General features: G+C 34.1%; 1 pseudogene across 1 annotated transcript; it reads right to left on the bottom strand.

Moving 5' to 3' along the window:
* Positions 1 to 3,263: 3,263 nt before the first annotated feature.
* LOC132180064 (serine hydroxymethyltransferase 3, chloroplastic-like) lies at positions 3,264 to 8,136 on the bottom strand (annotated as a pseudogene). The gene is made up of 11 exons (XR_015911862.1): positions 7,753 to 8,136; positions 6,524 to 6,719; positions 6,256 to 6,430; positions 6,046 to 6,163; positions 5,842 to 5,954; positions 5,595 to 5,717; positions 5,288 to 5,392; positions 5,011 to 5,101; positions 4,822 to 4,929; positions 3,789 to 3,861; positions 3,264 to 3,690 (listed from the first exon to the last, which is right to left on the bottom strand). The product of XR_015911862.1 is annotated as a serine hydroxymethyltransferase 3, chloroplastic-like (transcript).
* Between the last annotated feature and the right edge of the window lie 12,313 nt (positions 8,137 to 20,449).

Genomic DNA, 20,449 nt, shown 5'->3' with positions numbered 1-20,449 from the left:
GAGAGAGAGAACCTGGCTAGAAGGTTTTTTTCTTTTTGGGCTTATTAGCGAGTTGGGGCGGATCGGGCGGGTACCCGCTGTCCAAAATTGTTTCTACCCGAAATCCGTCCCGTCCCCCGCACGGATTAATGAAATTCAATCCGTTTTCACAAAAACAAATCACAAAATCCGGGCGAATCGGAATGAATTTACGGGTTGGGAGAGTTGTTGCCCACCCCTAATTATTTATTAGGATAGATACCTTGTGGTTATGATTTATTATAAATGAATAAGAAAAAAATGGTTTTTGTTATTTTCTCGATGGATAATACTAGACATCTTAACATTTTTTTTCTCAAATTTCTTTTTTCAAATGATCTGGTCCATTTAATAAATAAATAGAATTATATTATTATTATTTTTTTCTTAAATGAACGTGAAATCCAAATCATTTGAGAAAAAGTATTAAAATGCCTAGCAGCCTAAAGATCCGGTGTCGTTTTAATTACTATTTTATTTGGTGGTTTTTGCTACCGTGTCCGTATTAAATCAAAAAGAACACTATTTGGAGGAGATCACGTTATTCTATGAAACCAAATCACATGTAATTTAGAAGTCTGGATATAATTATAAAATAAAATCTCTTTTAGTCCTATCCGATGAGAATATGTGAATAGAAAAAAAAAAATGTATTTTTATTGAATAATAATATTCTTAAATATTTTCTTTAAAAAAAATAAAAAAAAACATTAATTAGTAAAGATGAACTGGATAAAAATATTTGAAGCATATAAAGTGTAAATGGTTTAAGGTTTACATTGTGCTCGTGGCTAGACAAAATTTTTGTTTTTACATTAATAAATACATGTTTTTAATTATTAAAAAAAAAATTAAATACTTTTTACCATATGACAAAATAGGAACCTAAACTATTTATGGTATGTTGTATCAAACTATTATTGGTAAGAAAACAAACAATAAACAGGGTTAAACTAAGTGAAATAGGATATAGCTGCCAAAGCAAGACTCACCTGCACTGAATTTCTATTGAGGGTAATAGGTGTCAAGTCAAAATCTTCTCCATCCAAGTCCCAGCAAAATACCCTATTAAGAAAAGCGATGTTAAAATACTATTAATAACGTAAATAGACAAGAAAATCAGCTCCCTCAAATATCTGGCCACCCTAGTGGTGTTGTTGTTTGTTTTTTCCAACTTTTAATGAGAATGGAATAATAATAGTTTTTTCATGTCATTTTTGTTATTTATTTGAGAGAAAACTGAGTAGAGGACTTTTAGATTTAAAATCTTTGTAAACTCAAGTGTTAAATTAACCAAATTGAACACTCAGTCAAAGACTCAAAATTTGAAAGAACATCAGGGTTTTGGAATATTTTCCGAAATATTAATGGGGTCGTAAATGTTCAACTTCCTTCAATTTCAGAACAGCTACAACATTTCACCAAATTGAGTTTAAATAGTGAGGAAATATTTTTCCTTTGAAATGGGTGAGTCGCTCACTTCCTGATAAAAAAAAAAAATCAATGAAAATGGCATGGTACTAGTCAATAATTACTGTTGATTACCAATATATTATTTTTCCAACACCGCTCATTCCAATTTCCAAATGCCTCCTATTATATTGGTAATGTTGATTACTAATATAAAGTTTGTTAAGTAGATCAGCTATCATCTCTCAGTCCATAGAAGGGCTATTGTGAGTGAATGAGGGACCACGACTCTATTGTGAATCAAAAATCACAAGTCTTTCGTGAATCAACTTGTACAGGATTCACGAACCTGTCATGAAAGCTCCTTCGACAATCAAAAGTGAAAGCTCATTTGACTATCAAAGATGTGATTAGTCAATCAAATTCACCTCCTGTGTAAAAGCATCTTCACAAGTGTTAGAGCATCTAGCATGGTCATTTTAACCATTCAAAATACAACTTTTTTTCATTTTAACTGCTACCTTTTCACTATACACTCCAACAAAATATTTATTTTTAACTCTCTATTCTAATTAAATATTATTTTTCAGTATTATTATTATTATTTTTTTTTATCCTTTCCTTTCCTTCTCTCTCGGCAAAACTAAAGCACCAATAGCATTTCTTGGGAGGGAGAAAGGGAGAAAGAGAGAGAATGAGAGAGAAAAGATTAAAATTATAGAAAGAAAAAGAGAATATAATAAAATATTATTTAAAAGTTGATACAGTAACCTTTCACATAACGTTACTGTAGCAAATTGATAGAAAATTTTCATTTTAAAAGGCCTACTGGAGATGCTCTTATAAATATTATTAGATTGCAATATTAAATCAAATTGATAGTTGGCTCAATGGATAAGTTGTGCCTCATTGATGAAGGGAGAAAAGGTTCACGAATTGAAAACGTCGTATTTCAGCGGTTACGGAAACTCAAACCTGTGTGACGCAAGCTGAAAGGATGCATCTTTACCATCAAGCTAGCGCAATGTGCATGGATTTAATGTAAAATGAAAAGTAATGACTTTTCACTTGTGCCTCTTCATTTTCTATAAATAAGACACTTCTCCACTTAATTTCATATTCATTTTTCATTCTCAATTTTAGTAGTTTACAAGAGAAATAGTGGGAATTCTCCAGAATTGCTATCCGTAGAATTTCTAGCTTTGTTGTATCCTAGAGACGATTTGCTAGCAACCTATTAGCAAATTCATTGTGCCGCAAAGTTATCTTTTGTTTTAGATTTTTATTCTTACTTTAATAATATTTTCCTAACAATTTCAGTGTTTGTTTATCTCTGATTCTTCTTCTTTGTCACATTATTTTCTTAACAATTTTAAGACGATATTCATAATGGAAGGAGGATCTGACGTAACCGGTTTCAAAGTTATGAATCAAAATTTTGTGAAATTGGACAAGTTCGATGGACAGTCAGTAAAAGATGTGGAGAGCAAAGGTCTAGGGATTCTAAACCTTGCTTGCTAATAATGCTGAGAGCAAATTCACTTCCTCTGTAAGTACCTAAAAAGAAAACACATTTTTGTTACTATTTTTTTTTTTTCTATAGCAATTTGGAAAGGCAATTCCACTTTGGTTCAGACTCTACTAAACTATGATTACCCGTGGCTGATCAAAGTAGGTATTAACAATATGCACATTGAGCAAAAATCCCCCCAGTCACAACATGCTCTTTTGAGAAACTATGCCAAAGTTCCAGGTGGCTTTGACTATTTTAAATTTTAAATCAGTTAATTTTATCATCTACTACTTTATAGAAAGTGAATTTACCATTTTTCTCTTCCAGCACTCCTTGGTGAGTAGATAACAATTTATGATCATAAGAAATGTGTGATAGGACGAGGAGAAACTCACATGAATATAATTATCGGCAAATCTATTAAGACAGTTATCACGTAAGTTAATTTAGCTATCATTTTGGATTCTCACTACCTTATACCCCAGGGATAGGGAACTGGGCTGTAAGAGCTTCGACTCTGCGGCGTAGGTCCGACACTTTATCCATCAAAGAGAAATCTGGGGATGCTATAAACTTTATGAAATGTTGGAGCTTTGACCCTGAGACTAATCGCTTAGCTTCCAGGGTTATCTGCACACCCTCATGAATGAAGTCTGCAATTGCTACAAATTCATTCTCAGTAAATCCTCTAGTTGTCATAGCTGGTGATCCGATGCGAATGCCTCCTGGGACGAGTGCACTCTTATCACCTTTGTAATTCAACATTAGCACGTATAAGTTCAACAAGTGAGGAAGAAGCAAACAATAAATAAATGGAATAGGATAGGGCTGCCAAAGCAAGTCTCACCAGGCACTGAATTTTTATTAAGGGTAATAGATGCCAGGTCAAGAATCTTCTCCGCCCGAGCCCCATCAATACCCTATTAAGAAGAGAGATGTTAAATACTATTAATAAGGTAAATAGCACAAAAGGGATCCGCTCCCTCAAATATCTTGCTCAATAGTTGAAATAATAACCTAGGCAAAAGCAATTGAGAACAAACTCAAGGTTAATATGTCACAACACTTTTTCTTTGGAGACATACCAAACCGAAGAATACAAACATAAAAAAATATTAAGGGAAAATATTCAAGAACCCCCTGTGCTTTTGCAAATTTTGCTTTTTAGATCTGAGTTTACAAAGATTTTAAATCCGGGACTTCTAACCATTATCTAAAATAAATAACAAAAATGACATGCATAGTGTATTATAACATTGTCATTAAAAATATTAATTTTTAATCAAAGGGGTGGCTGGCTCATGGCCACCCTAGTACTGTTGTAGTTTCTATTCAATTTTTAATGGGAACAGTATAATAGTCTTTTCATGCCATTCTTGTTATTTATTTGAGAGAAAATTGACTAGAGTCTAGAGGTCTTAGATTTAAAATCTTTGTAAACTCAAGTGTTAAATTGACCAAATTGAAAACTCAGTCTTAAACTCAAATTTCGAAAGAACACCTTTCCCAAATATTAATGGGGTCATAGATGATCAAGATTGGTTATTGTTGGAAAACATGAAAGGCATATCATTCCCTGCCTGACACATAAACATCATGTTATAGCATTGACTTGTAATTTGACGAATCAAGTGCTCAAGTAATAATGCCAAAAAAATGTTCATAAGCCAAGAGACAAATCCTGAGTAGCGGCATTTACATCAGCAGGAAAATACCAGCATCCAAGTCTACAAACTAAAAAGAGATGACGCAAGTGGTCTTTGGGCCTGCCACTTTCCCCATATGTACGGGAGTGATGGGGTTCATATTCTGCTGGGTGCATGAGTCAATTATGCAACGATAATAATAATAATAATAAAACATAAGAGCCAGAAACTTACCAGTGGCCTTAGATCGACAAGAACCAAGTGATTATCACTACCGCCAGAAACCAACTTATATCCTAATTCGGTCAATCGGCTAGCAAGAGCTCTGCAATTTGAAACCACCTACAAGACAATAATTATGATAAATATGATTATTATGGCATACCCGGTTCCAAGTTCTGATTGTAAAGGGAAATGAAGTACCTTGTTCTGGTAAGCCTTAAACTCTGGGGACTGTGCATGCTTCAAGCAAACTGCAAGTCCTCCAATTGTGTGGTTATATATGAGGACCTCCCTGCATAGGTAATTTTCCTTTTAATATGTTACACAAATAACTTAAAAAGTTGAAAGGCCCTAAACATGGAACGGCAAAGAAGTAACAACAACAACGGTAACAATAAGTAATAAGAATATAACAACATCAACATTAATAATAATGATAGCTTCTCATAACAGAGTAAAAGAGAAAAGTCTAGCTGACCTGTAAACCTGGAAAAACTGCATTGTTGATGGCAGATTCTAAATCAACTCCGAGAACAGTATCCTTCTTGAAGAAGATCATGCCACCTCTTGGACCTCTTAAGGACTGGAGAAAAATGTCTAAATTTATCAGGTCATGTTTGTGCACATTACAAGATAGTACAAGATTTTCAGAGGATTGATGATATTTTATCAGTATACTCTCAGATCAAAACCCAGTTGTCACTTAATTGCACCAAAAGTAAGGAAACCAAAACCAAAGAACTGAATTGGAGCGTACAGTAAAATTGGAAGAATGTGACACATACCTTGTGTGTTGTTGTGGTCACAATATCACAATACTCGAAAGGATTAGCAACAACAGATGCAGCAACAAGTCCGCTAATGTGAGCCATATCCATCATGAGAAAAGCACCAACAGCATTGGCAATCTTCAATATCAAACTTAATCGGTCAGTTACTGAGTTGCTAGAAAGGGAAAGTTATCGAGACACAATATGAACCCAACACAGGACAGATATTATTGGAAAACAAGCATAAACCTAAAACCCTTACCTTCCTCATGCTATGATAGTCAAAATCTCGAGGATAAGCACTAGCACCGGCAATAATGAGTTTTGGTCGAAAAAGAGTAGCAGTTTTTTCAAGCATGTCATAATCAACAAGACCTGTTTCATATTTAAACAAAGTTAGAATTAACCCCCGTTCAATGAATCAATCATTCTATCCTTAACAAGTTTGATAACATAATTGCAGCACCTGTAGATTTGTCAAGTCGATAAGGCATAGACTCAAAATAAATTGATGTGCCCGATACCCGTCTTTTAGGAGTCATGAATCCATGAGACAAATACCCCCCATGGGGTAAGTCCAAACCCTAAGTTACAAGTAGAGATATGTAAATCCATGTATCCCAAGAGAGCAAATTCTAACAACAAAAGCTAAAGTGAAGTGAGGATAAAAATTTACCATTAACCGGTCATGAGGCTTTAATATCGCTGTATAAACCTCAAAGTTAGCAGGAGAACCAGATAACGGCTGAACATTAACACCCCACTTCTTTCCATCTACTTGAAATGCTTCCAAAGCCCTTTGTTGACACAGTGTCTCAAGGTCATCTATGTACTCATTGCCACCATAGTACCTGAGTTATACAGTAAAACTATTAGCAAAAAAAAAAAAAAACACACGAACACACACAAAATGCAACCACCTCCCTTAAATGAACAAAATATACCTTTTACCTGGTAGTCCTTCAGAATACTTGTTTGTCAGGCATGAGCCAACTGCTTCCATCACTGCTCGAGACGTAAAATTCTCTGAGGCAATACGCTCAAGGCTTTTGAACTGCCTCTCCTTCTCCTTGTCAATTATTGAACGGACTTCAGGATCAGCTTCACTCAAGCCATGGTCTACAAAGTTGCTTCCATTACCTATATTTCATAACATGCAATTCCACGCAAAACAGTCAGCCTTGACTAAATCCTGCTAATCAATGGTCTGCTATTAATTATCAACAGTAAGAATTGATTTTTTCATATGCTTCTGATTAACAGAATGCACTATATGTGAATAAAGCACAAATCTTATCAGAAATAATTATTTACACCTATCATTAGATAGTAGGTAGGAACCTCAAGAGATGAATGAGTATGCCAATGGAATCAGATCCTTGCAAGAAAATAGCAGTCATTCTTGCCTATGCTAGAAACAGATGCTCAACAAGTACAAAATTAGTATATATAAAATTTCCAGATGGATGACAGAACCTAATTGAAGAAAAAACTATAAGAATAAAAACACCTATCCTTATCTAGTCAGATAAGATAGAGATGCAAAAAGTAGAACATAGCTCAGTTTCTAACTTAAGATGGCCACTAATACCGGCATCCTGATGTCATCAAGATAAAACTTAACATTACACTATAGTTATAAAGACAGTATGTCAACACCAATCTACTTTTGACAAATCTATGCTTCTCCTAACATCGTCATTTATAGTGAGTCCAGAAATTTTACAAATATCTAACACTAAATAAGTTTTGGTGTTCAAACACGACATGTCATCCTCCTAACAAACGCTCAACGCTCATCCTAGCCGGATCTACGACTAAAGCTAGACTAGACATTCCTAACAAAACATTGGGAACAAATACATAATTTACACAACCATATCATCAGGGATGCATATTGAAGAAACCAATAACACACCAAGGCAAAACAAATGCCCACCCTCTATGATTTTACCACTAATAAGAACCAGAAACAGTAAACACTTCTTGCTTGGATACCATTATGCTAGTGTTAGATGCATATGGTCGTGGAGTCCAAACGTTAACACCTCTTCTTAAGGAGGCGTTTAACGTTCATGTGAGCCACCTGCAACAACTCAAAACACTCATACACAATATACAAAAAGGAAATTACTTTTTTTCTTTTTTTTCAGAAATTCGTTGTAAAGTATGCTCCCTCCAATTTCAGGCACAAAGACAGAAGAAGGTGGCCTCCCAGTAACCAAACTTCCTTCAATACGAGAACACCTACAGGGTTTCATCGAATTGACTATTACATGTTGCGGAAATCCAACAACACTGGACCCTTTTGGAATAAAATTTGATCCCTTGGTCCAAATAGGCTGTTGAACCGAACCTCTCACTGCAGCTCCACTACAAGCCTGCATCTTGGCGTCCAATACTAGACTTCACACCCTTCCTACACCTTACAAATAAAAGAATGAGCATAAAACTCAACCCAATGCATATTAATTTGCTGCCATATTGAACAACTACAAATATGCATTAAAAGGTCATATACAATCATCGATTGAAAGCCAATAACAAAACTAGGAACCAAAACAATCATATTTTACATAAAAATAAATAAATAAATAAATATTTGTTTAAATATGCATATTCGAGAGAAAAAGTAAATCATACCGTAGACAATCGCAGGATTAAGGCAGAGAGGCCTACCTTTGTCAAAAAAATTCTCGGGTTCTCGCGTATGAGCTAAACACTAGGAGTGTCAACCCGGTCCGATTTTCCGGTTTTTGAAAAAAATTGGTTTTTGGGCTTATTTAAGGTGTTGGGCCTAAAATAAGCCTATTATTTTTTTCATAAGTTGACTCATTTTTAGAAAAAATCTATTAGTCTTTTTGTCTAAATTAAAGAGGATTTGTTGTGATTGTTCCAAATAATTATCAAAAAAACCTAAAAAAGCTCAAAAATCCTAAAAATCAATGTTTTTAATATAATATATATTATATTAAAAACATTAAAAAATATTCATAGAGATTATCATAAGCGTAAATTTTTTTTTTTTTTAAATATATATATATATAATATAAACCCGGTTCCGGTATTCCCGGTAAAAACCGGGTACCGGAACCGAGGTACTCGATTTTTTAATTTTTCAAACCGGCACCGAAACCGGGTCCCCGGTTTCCCGGTAATTTTTGACACCCCTACTAAACACCAATTCTTTTGAAAAGCAGAGCCGCACACTTTTTGACGAAGAAATTTTTTTTTTTTTTTTTAAAAAAAAATCAATGAAAATGAAAATGCCACGTCACTAGGTAAAGCATTATATAAAATAGAGATGAAAACACCGTAAAACAACTTATATCATCCCACTCCCATGAGGTTTTCACTGTGAAACTATGGCCACCCCTACTTCTCATTAAGACTTTTCCGATTTGATTCCCATATAACTATTCATCCATTCTCTTGGGCAGTGGAACAAACATAAATTGTAAGGCCAAGCAAGGTCAATTAGTGAAAAAATTGGCCCACTAAATTTACTCTATCAATATCAAACATAATGATTCAGCAAAAATTGCAAAAACAGAGCTTGGGAAGTGGAACAAACCAAACAGACAAATCAATTTTTTTTGTTGCAAAAACCTCACCTTGCTTGAAAGAACAAACCAAACAGAAAAAACGCAGTGGCCGGCGTGCGATGGGTTGTTTAATGTTTATCATTAGGGCTAGAAGATGTTGAACTAAGGTCCAAGTTTATATGAGGTTGGGCCTATAGAACCGTTCTATAGGCCCAAACATAGCCCATTAACAAAGGGACATCCTCTTTCCTGTCCTAAAAGAAGCTTAAACTCTTTTGTGGTTCAATCCCTAAAAATGAATTGATATTGAAATATGTATGCAATAGGTCGCGATTTATCACAAAATGAATTCCAAATTGTGATATTAATTGTAACAAAAATAGTTAACCTAAATTGTATGAACCACCAAGGAATGCACATAAGTGTTATACAAATTGGAAAAATATAGAAAATGAAAAATGCTACTAAAGTGTGTTACAACGTTACTTTCCTTAAGAAAATATTTGCCTCCACCAGAATTGGTATGCAACAGGGTTTACAGCAAATTTTTCTTCAGGATACAATGGAGCCCAGAAACCTCTGTGTTTTTAACTGCGTTCTGCACAAACGAAATTAAAACCCGAAAATACCCTCAAATTTTCTATTCCAATTAGAGACAAAAATAAATAATAATTTTAAATTTTAAAAATCAGATAGGGATATAAAGAGAATTGTATCTTATCAAAGATTAATCAATAATCTCTTAAAACATATCAGATAATTTCAAATTTTGAAAATTAAACTGCTGTTTTGAATTTCGAAAAATTAGACTGATAATCCAACTGGCACTTAATCTGACCGTTAGATCTAAATAATTATTAATTATTTAATCTCAATCGTTAGATCAACAATTCAGTAGATCCAACTACTGGATCTACTTAAGAAGCATCCTACAATTTAGATCAAACCACTAGATTGAACGATCTTGACCGTCCAAAAATGAATGGTCATGATCAGATCGCTCCGAGCTCCGATGCTTCGTGCCAAGTGCGCCACTAGCGCCCTACAGCCCACACCACGCGCGCATGCGTCTGGTGCTTCGCACCGTACGGTAACATGTATTAGGGTGTATCCTAGCATAGTTCATATAATAGTTTAAATGTGTTGGAACTTATAAATGCCAACAAAATCTTCACTCTTTCCAATGTGGGACAACTTTTATTCAATGCTCTTTAAAACCTTCCATTTAAAACATTCCCAAGACACAAAATAATATATATATATATATATATATATATATATATATATGTTTTGAAAATATTTCAACAATCCCCCACCATTTTCAAAATCAAAACAACTTGAGTAGAATAGGAAAACTCATACATAAATAAAAGTGTCTTGAGAACTTGAACCTTCACTTAGTGATAGTATGTCAAAGCTAATCAGAATAACATGGTAGATAAACTTTGAACCAGCTATCCTAGTTGAGTAACCGGACATACCTCACGGTCCTCACATAAGCTTTCTCTTCTCTTTGGGTATTTTCTTTTTAAGCCTACATGTGGATTGGCCTTGTGTCTATATCCCGGTTTCATGAGCGCTCTAGAGACAATCCTAGTCTCATAAAAGGCGGCACTATCTCCGACACTCATATAGGTAGGCTCATTAGAAGTGTCCTGTAACAAATACACTTCAACAAAACTATGTTATAAGCCTATTAAATGCATAACACACAACCTCTATTGTAACATTACAGGTTCCAAGCACCCTTACCTTGGGATGTTTTATTAGTTTTAAAAACTAATATAAAATATGGTGCTTGCAATCACAACATATAGTGCACTTTAGCTCATTGAACTCAAGATCTTGAAATTTCAAGTGTTGAGTTGAGTTTCCACTATTGGTGATCTAATGGCATTAATCTCATCCCCTTTGATGTTTTCCACACCAAATCCCTTGCAAGTCCTTTAGTCAATGGATCTGCCAAATTTTGAATAGATCTCACAAAATTAATGGTAATTACTCCATCAGTGAATAATTGCCTTACATAACTATGCCTTAAACCAATATGCCTTGATTTGCCATTATAGATATGACTATAAGCCCGTGATAGAGTAGCTTGACTATCACAGTGTAAAGACACTGGAGACACAGGTGTAGGCCATACAGGAATTTCCATTAATAAATTCCTCAACCATTCAGCTTCTTTGCTACAAGAAGCCAATGCCACAAACTCAGCCGCCATGGTAGAGTCTGTAATAAGGGTCTGTTTCTTAGAACCCCAGGAGATAGCTCCTCCACCAAAGGTGAAAATCCACCCATTGGTTGATTTGTGATCATCATTATCCGTGATCCAACTAGCATCTGTATATCCTTCCAATACTGTAGGATATCTGCTGTACAAAATACCATAATCCATGGTCTTTTTTAAATATTTAAGAATCCTCTGTACATCAATCCAATGAATATGACTAGGATTACTAGTATATCTACTCATTTTACCCACTGCATACACAATATCAGGTCTAGTGCATGTCATTGCATACATCAAACAACCAATAACTCTAGTATATTCCAATTGATCTACAGCTCTACCAGTATTAGGATACAATTTCATGCTATCATCAAAAGGTGTAGACATAGGTTTGCAATCAAATTGATTAAACCTTTTAAGAACTTTTTCAATATAATGAGATTGATTAAGAATTAATCCATTCTCATTTCTAACAATTCTAATACCAAGAATTACATCAGCAATACCCAAGTCTTTTATGTCAAAGCTGGAAGACAAGAAATTCTTAGTATTTTCAATGCTTTCAAAATCGATTCCAAAAATCAACATGTCATCAACATATAAACATATAATGACTCCTTGATTTTTATGAAACTTGCTATATACACACTTGTCAGAATGATGGATTTTAAATCCATTTGCTACCATAGCATTATCAAATTTTTCATGCCACTGTTTGGGAGCTTGTTTAAGACCATAGAGGGATTTAATTAATTTACAAACTTTTCGTTCATGATTAGGCATAACAAATCCCTCAGGTTGGTGCATATAAATCACTTCTTCAAGCTCACCATTTAAAAACGCAGTTTTAACATCCATTTGATGAATTTCAAAATTATAAATGGATGCAAATGCAATCAAAGTTCTAATAGTAGCAATCCTAGCAACAGGAACATAAGTATCAAAATAATCCAAACCTTCTTTTTGTTTAAAACCTTTAGCTACTAACCTTGCTTTAAATTTTTCTATGGTTCCATCTACCTTTAATTTCTTTTTAAAAATCCATTTACAACCAATAGGTATGGAATCAGGGGGTAGATCTACTAGTATCCACGTATGATTTCCCATTATAGAATCCATTTCATCATTTATCGCTTCTTTCCAAAATGCAGAATCTTGAGACTTCATGGCCTCTTCATATGTCAAAGGATCTTAATCTATATTAGGAGAGATCATCTTTTGTTTACAAGATGAATCTCTAGATCCTTCAACCAAATATACAATAAAATCTGGTCCAAAAGATTTTTCTTTTCTCATTCTTTTACTCCTCCTTATTTCAGAAGGTTCACTTGGCTCACCAGATTCATTGTTATTTCTAATTGGTTCCACCATCTTATCATTTATAGATGGAATTGATGTGAACCTATTTTCATAAAATTCTGCATCTCTGGATTCTATAACAGTATTTACCTCAACAGAATTATTAGGTTCAACAACTAAGAACCTATAACCCTTGCTATGTTGAGCATAACCCAAGAAAATACATTCAATAGCTTTTTGTCCTAATTTCCTGATTTTTGGTTCAGGTAATCTGACAATAGCCCTGCACCCCCACACCTTAAATAATTAAGATTGGGTTTTCTTTTCTTCCATAATTCATATGGGGTAGCCTTGGATTTCTTTTGTGGTACTCTATTTAAAATATAACATGCTGTAAATAATGCTTCACCCCAAAAACTTTTATTAAGTCCAGAATTACAAAGCAAGGCATTTACTATTTCAACTAAAGTTCTGTTTTTTCTTTCAGCAACTCCATTTTGTTGTGGAGTATAAGCAATGGATGTTTCATGAATAATTCCTACAGATTCACAATAAGAAGGAAAATAGAATTCTCCTCCTCTATCAGATCTAAGGCATTTAATTCTGACATCACATTGATTTTCCACTTCTGTTTTGTAAACTTTAAAATTTTCCAAAACTTCATCTTTTGAAAATAAAAGATAAACATAGCAGAATTTTGAAAAATCATCAATGAAGGTTACAAAATATTTCTTACCCACTCTTGTAAGATTGCTATGCATGTCACAAATATCACTATGCACAAGTTGCAATAATGTAGAAGATCTATCAATTTTTGGAAAAGATTTTCTGATAATCTTTGTTTTCAAACATATCCTACATTTATCAACCATATCATTTACAGAATGAGGAATCAAATTTAAAATAAACATATCATGCAATTTTCTAATATTAACATGTCCTAATCTATTATGCCACAAAGAAACAGAGTCAATCATATAAGCATAATTCACAACTTTATTAACCAAATTAAGTTTGAACATGTTCTGAAATAAATACTATTTCCCAACAAAAACACCCCTTTTGGTCAGCACAAACTGATCTGACTCAAAGACACACTTAAATCCAATTTATTAAGAAGACCCCCTGACACAAGGTTCTTCCTAATATCAAAAACATAATATACATTAGTAAGTGTAAGAACTTTCCCAGAAGTGAATTCCAAATTCACTGTTCCTTTGCCTTTCACTACAGCAGTGGTGGAATTTCCCATGAAAAGAACACAGCGATCCTCCACTGCTTCAAATGTCTTGAATAGACTCCTCTCCATGCATACATGCTTTGAAGCACATGAGTCGATCCACCATGAACCATCTTCTTCGAGCATGAAAATCTAGGATATCATAGCCACAAACTCTTTCGAGTCAGAAACTTGCTGTTTCTTCTTCAGAAAACAGTAATCCTTCTTGAAGTGGCCTGATTTTCCGCAATGATACCAAGCGAATTTCGCTTTCTTATCATGGTTCTAGTTCTGGTTCTGGTTCTGGAAATTCGTCCTTTTCTTCTGAAATGGCTTTTTATTCTGAAAGGGTTTCTTTGAAGAAGATCCTTCCTCCACCATATGCGCTTTCGAGGACAGAAATCCTTGTTCTTCATTGTCTTTTTTCTTCAGTTCTTCCTCAAAATCTGAAAGCTCTAGCCTAACTGATCAACAGTTATTTCTTCCTTTTTATGTTTCAAAATTTTCCTTTGATCTTTCCAGGAAGAAGGAAGTTTGTTAATGATGGATGAGACAGCAATTTCCTCATCCATCTTCATGTTATGCTGACTAAATTGACTCAAAATATGCAAAATCTCATTAAATTGTTCAACAATAGGCCTATTGTAGCACCCCAGATTTTTAAAGTCTTATTTTAGAGAATATTAATTTGATGCTATGATTATATTAATATTCATATTAGGCAATGATATTAATTCTTGAGAAATTTATGATATTGTATGAATGGTAATTGGAGATTGGTAGGTAGAATAGTAAATGAAAGGTAGAATAGTATAGGGTAGGTAGAATAGTAAATGGTAGGTAAAATAGTAAATGGTAGGTATAATAGTATTTGGTAGGTGAAATAGTAAAATGAGGGTATAATTGTAAATTGAAGGTAGAATAGTATTTGATTTTCTCCTATAAATAGAGCTCTTCTCCTTCACAATTTCACTACTCCTATCCCATCTCTTGCACATATTCTTCCTTCTTCCGCTTTTTACTCGGTCTTTCTTCTTTCTAAGAGTGTTTACTCAGAACAGAGAGAGAAAGGGCGAGACAAAGCGCTACAAGAAAGAAAGAACACAAGAGATAGCGGACTTGAGAAATTAGTTCCAAAAGATATACTAGTGGTGTAAGTCAGATTGGAGCAACTAGATCCTTCAGGCCACCTTTTAGCATCAGTCTAGAGGTAAGTAAATTCACTACCTCTTCTAAACTTACTTCATGTCATGCTATTTATACATTCTTGTATCAAACTGTAATTGATTATTTTATTTACCTATCATGGAGATATGTTGCATGCATGAATGATTTTTAAAAGAATTATTTAGAAAGTTTCTATTTCTTTAAATGCTTTCTAAGTACAACAAGTTTATATTTGGGAAAAGTTTCCATTTTGAGAAAAGAAAGTTGAGAAATAATGATGATTATAAGAAAGAAGAATGATGATAAACCTTCCTACATGTTGCTCTAAGATGCATCAAAAGAAGTACAAAGAAAAGTACAAGAAATGAGTTAAATGTTTATGAAATGAGGGCACATGTATGGAGGAGAGTATTTTTGGCCCCAAGATAAGATGAGATGAGTTCGGTACCGATACTCGAATGGAGGCGAAACTACTGAAGGAGGCTATGCCAGAAGGTGGTATTCCATCAACAGACCGTTGAGTGCACCAAGAAAAAGAGTTAATTGACGGTCGGGCATGGCTGAGGCCACAGTTCAGTGCCATGGTCATAGGACCCGCAACCCTCGTACACAGGGGTAACAGTGTACATGGGCCCTAATATGAGAAAATGACGATATGATTTCAAAAATGATATACTATGATGATTTACAATGACGATTTATAACGATGATATACTATGATGATTTACAATGATGATTTATGACGATGATTTATTCATAGACGTAATAATATGTATATGCTACGGGAGATGCAACTGTACATACATGTATTATTATGGCTGTATGTATATTTATTTGTGAAAATGATTTTCAAAACTGAGAACAAGGAGTAAACTATTTATGGTTGTGGATTTTACTTGCTGGGTCCCCTTTGGGCTCATTTAGTTTTATTTCTTGTTTTCAGGTAGAAAGGACGTTGGAATAGGAGGCCGGAATGGGGATGAGAATAATTATTAATTTTCAAAGTCTTTTCATATCAGTGATTGTAATAATATGATATTCCGCAACTAAAGTTTAATGTTTTTTAATTTCGCTTGTAATAAAATCTCTTGAATAATATTTTATACATTTATCGTATCCTTTAAAATCAAGTACTCTAATAGACCTTATAGATCTTTGCAAGAACTTTTGTTGTAAAAGAAGAAAAGTGGCAAACTCAGCCTTAATGGGCTGGGGATGTTACACCTATCATCTATCATTCTATAATTCATGAATTTAGAAGCCAAAAACTTCTTACTTGTAGCATCTTCTAAAAGATACTTAGCCTTGAGTGCATCTCAGACATCTTTGGCAGTCGATTTGCTTTGGTAGATGTCGAACAGAGAATCCACCATAGCATTGTAGATGTGGCCTTTGCAAATATAGTCATCTTGCTCCCACTTCACGATTGCCCGAGTCTCAGCAATCGTCTCATTCTCACGTGTTAGCACGTAAGCCACTCTAATTCCAGCAAGGAGGAAATGCATTTTCTTCTGCCACCTCTTGAATGATGTTCCATCAAAGCGGACGAGTTTGGTGAAATCAGCAGCAAGTTCTTTCAAGGATTGTGGTGCGCCATTGAAGCAGAATTATTTTCTTAAGATTGTTATACAAATTGGAAAAATACAGAAAATGAAAAATGCTCTTAAGGTGTGTTACAACGTCCATTTCCTTAAGAAAATATTTGCCCCCACCAGAATTGGTATACAACAGGGTTTACAACAAATTTTTCTCCAGGATACAATGGAGCCCAGAAACCTCTGTGTTTTTAACTGCGTTCTGCACAAACGAAATTAAAACATGAAAATGCCCTCAGATTTTCTATTCCAATCAGAGACAAAAGGAAATAATAATTTTAAATTTTAAAAATCAGATAAGGATATAAAGAGAATTGTATCTTATCAGAGATTAATCAATTATCTCTTAAAACAGATCAGATAATTTCAAACTTTGAAAATTAAACCGCTGTTTTGAATTTTGAAATAAAACTGCTATTTTGAATTTTGAAAAATTAAACTGTTATAAACTGATAATCCAACTGGCACTTAATCTGACCGTTAGATTAAATAATTATCTTAATTATTTAATCTCAATCGTTAGATCAACAATCCAGTAGATCCAACCATTGGATCTAATTAAGAAGCATCCTACGGTTTAGATCAAACCACTAGATTGAACGATCTTGACCATCCAAAAATGAATGGTCATGATCAGATCGCTCCGAGCTTCAATGCTTTGTGCTATGTGTGCCATCAAGGCGCCACTAGCGCTCTACAACCCACGCCACGCGCGCGCGTGCGTCCGGTGCGAAGTGCGTCCGGTGCTTCGCACTATACGGTAACATGTATTAGGGTGTATCCTAACATAGTTCATTTAACAGTTTAAATGTGTTGGATTTTGGAACTTATAAATGCCAACAAAATCTTCACTCTTTTCAATGTGGGACAACTTTCATTCAATGCTCTTTAAAACCTTCAATTTAAAACATTCCCAAGACACAAAATAATATATATATATATATATTTTGAAAATATTTCAACAATAAGTCTCCAAGGGGTAGCTCAGTCAGTTGTGAATCACACTTCATGAAGCGGAAGTTACTAGTTTGAATTCCCCTCCACCTTCCCTTGTGTGAACATGTCAAAAAAAAAAAAATGTCTTGGACATAAGATACTGAGTATTGTATAAAAAAATTGGTTTTTTTATTTTATTTTTTATTTTTTTATTTTTTATTTTTAAGAACATTCTATTTCATAAAAGGGGGTTACCAAAAAAAAAAAAAAAAAAAAAAAAAAAAATAAAGTGCCAAAATTGTAAACATAAAATAGGCAATAGGTCCAACAATGATCCCAATAAACCATAAAAGATTTGGACCTCTATAGCTTAGGCAAAAGCCAAGAAAGGGCATGCATAAAGTGGCTAAAACACTAAAATAGAGGATACGGATAAGGGCATAACGGTCTTGAGACCCTTCAATACTACTTAGACCCCAAAAAGGGACACGGATAAGGATATGACCCTTGTAATACCCTTTAACTCTACCAGTACTTTTGTCAGGTAACAACAACCACCACCAAGAAGAGGTTGAGGGGGGAGGCATTGCTGAACGCAGAACAAGATATGTCATTAAGGATAACAAACCCACAAACCCACAAATGAAAAAACAAAAAATACAAAGCAAACAACAAAAACGTAACAAAGACTACAAAAATACAGAAAAATAACATAAATAAAAATCTAAGCCCAACAACAAAAAATAGCAACATATGCAAAGGCGAAGAGGGAGATACAACACATGAAAGCCTCGAGGAGGCGCGTAGATGCCATGATCAGCTAAAGCCAATGGCTAAGGCCTCATAAGAGATAGATTGGGCCAAAAAAAAGATCTAACCAGACAGACATTGAAGGTAGCATCAAGAGAGGGAGGAAGAGGGTGAAGAGAGGGGAGGTCCTCAGATTGGTTTCCTCTTGTGGTGCAAGAGAGAAGAGGAGGGGGTTTAACCTAGGCGTTACAGACTTATGGTCCGTTTATAAAAAAAATATGTAGTTAACATCAATAAAATGATCTTTCCTCTCAAGATTATTGATCAATATCAGGTTGACACATATACATATCAGTCTTTGCAAGTACATAAATGAAAAAATAGGATCAAGATTCCGTGCAATGATATTGTACTATCGTATGTGCAATAGCCAACCTCATGCGCGACAACATCAGGCCCTACCCTATTCGAGCAATTGTCCGAGCAACTAGATAGGTGCTTGAACCTCTTGCCCAAAATGATGCCCGACCTCTTGTCAGAACAAAATAGGGACCCAATACTCTTTCACACGAAGCTATTCATTGCTGATGCAAATTGCCAAACTCATTGCCTCATTGGAGGGGACCCTCCTAAAAAGCAAGTAGCCCAAGAAATGCCCTGCAAGCACACATTCAGAGAAAGCAAACCTTATAAATTATTGATGTCCGACACTCCTGACAGCTTGTTGTACAAGATTGAGGTTTGACAATGTTCACTAAACGCCAAACTTGTGCAAGGAATACTGCTTTGCCATGATTCTTCAACTAACTTGGTTTCCCAAGAAGGCAAAATTTTACGGTTCCTCCCACTATTCTCCACGGCAATAGTGGGAGAATTGCACACCAAATTTTTTGGAAATTTTGGCTATTTATTTTCATCTAACACCCACCGATCACTCAATATAAAATAATAAAATATTATTATTTTTTAAATAATTAAATAAAAAATACAATAAATTATTAAATATATATATATATATATATATATATATATATATATGAGGATAAGGCCACTCTATTTTTTCATATGAAAATTTTGAGATAACAATGATCGAATTGAAAAAAAAAAAAATTACAAGTCGGAGGGGTACATTACAAAAATTTAAACATTGTAAGTCGAATTAAAAATTATCCCAAAATTTGAGGGGATAAAATGTACTTTTCTATACGAAAAGATTGATTGGATTCTTAGTGATGATCATTTTTATCAGCGGCTGTGATGAAGCCAATTTGGTTGATTCATTGTACTACGGACCATTCCTTCGTGCTTCCATCAGCACCTTAGGTAATCTCATGATCCTTCTTTCACTAGGGTTTGTTTGGTAATGGGAATGGGGATGGGCCAAACACTGTTCATCACCATTTCCCAAAAAAATCAACATCAAAACATTCTAACTTTTTCACTTTTAATATCAAATCATTCACTTTTTATTATTATTCAAATAAAAAAATCACTACAAAACAAAACTTTTTCACTTTTTCATACCACTTTTTCATTTTTTATACCAAACATTCTTACTTTTTTATCACATCAATTAATATCAACTACAGTGTTTAGGTCATCCCATTTGCCAAACACCCCCCTAATAATTTGAAGCCTTCAAATTTTTCCACGCTCTTTATCTCATGATCATTCTTTATATGATTGCATTGTCGGAGAGACCTTTAAGCCAATTCCTTGGATTGGCTGCAACACTTCAAAATTATTACCAACTAATGATTGAGTAAATAATTAAATTTAGAAAAAAATATATTTTAGTTCCTAAATTATTACTTCTTTTTTTTGGGCCTCTAAATTATTAAGAATGACACTTGAACTTTAATTTTTTGACAAAAAAGTTCATTAGGACTTCCTAAATACTAATTTTTTTTCTTTTTTTTTTAAAAATAAACTAAAATAATTAATAAGTTAAAAATCAAAATAAAACTAAATTGAAAATAAAAATAAGGAAAAGTTTTACTGAAAGACCTCCGAATTTTCACCCGTTTTGAAATACCTCCCATGAACTTCAAAATCTCTTAATTTAGTCTCTTGAACTTTCAATTACTCTCAATTTGGACCATTCCGTCAATTTTAGCCGTTTAAAA

The sequence above is a fragment of the Corylus avellana genome, chromosome 4 (genome assembly GCF_965113065.1).
Source record: "Corylus avellana chromosome 4, dhCorAvel1.hap1.2, whole genome shotgun sequence".
Taxonomy (NCBI): Eukaryota; Viridiplantae; Streptophyta; class Magnoliopsida; order Fagales; family Betulaceae; genus Corylus; species Corylus avellana.
This window is presented reverse-complemented; position numbering and strand designations above follow the sequence as displayed.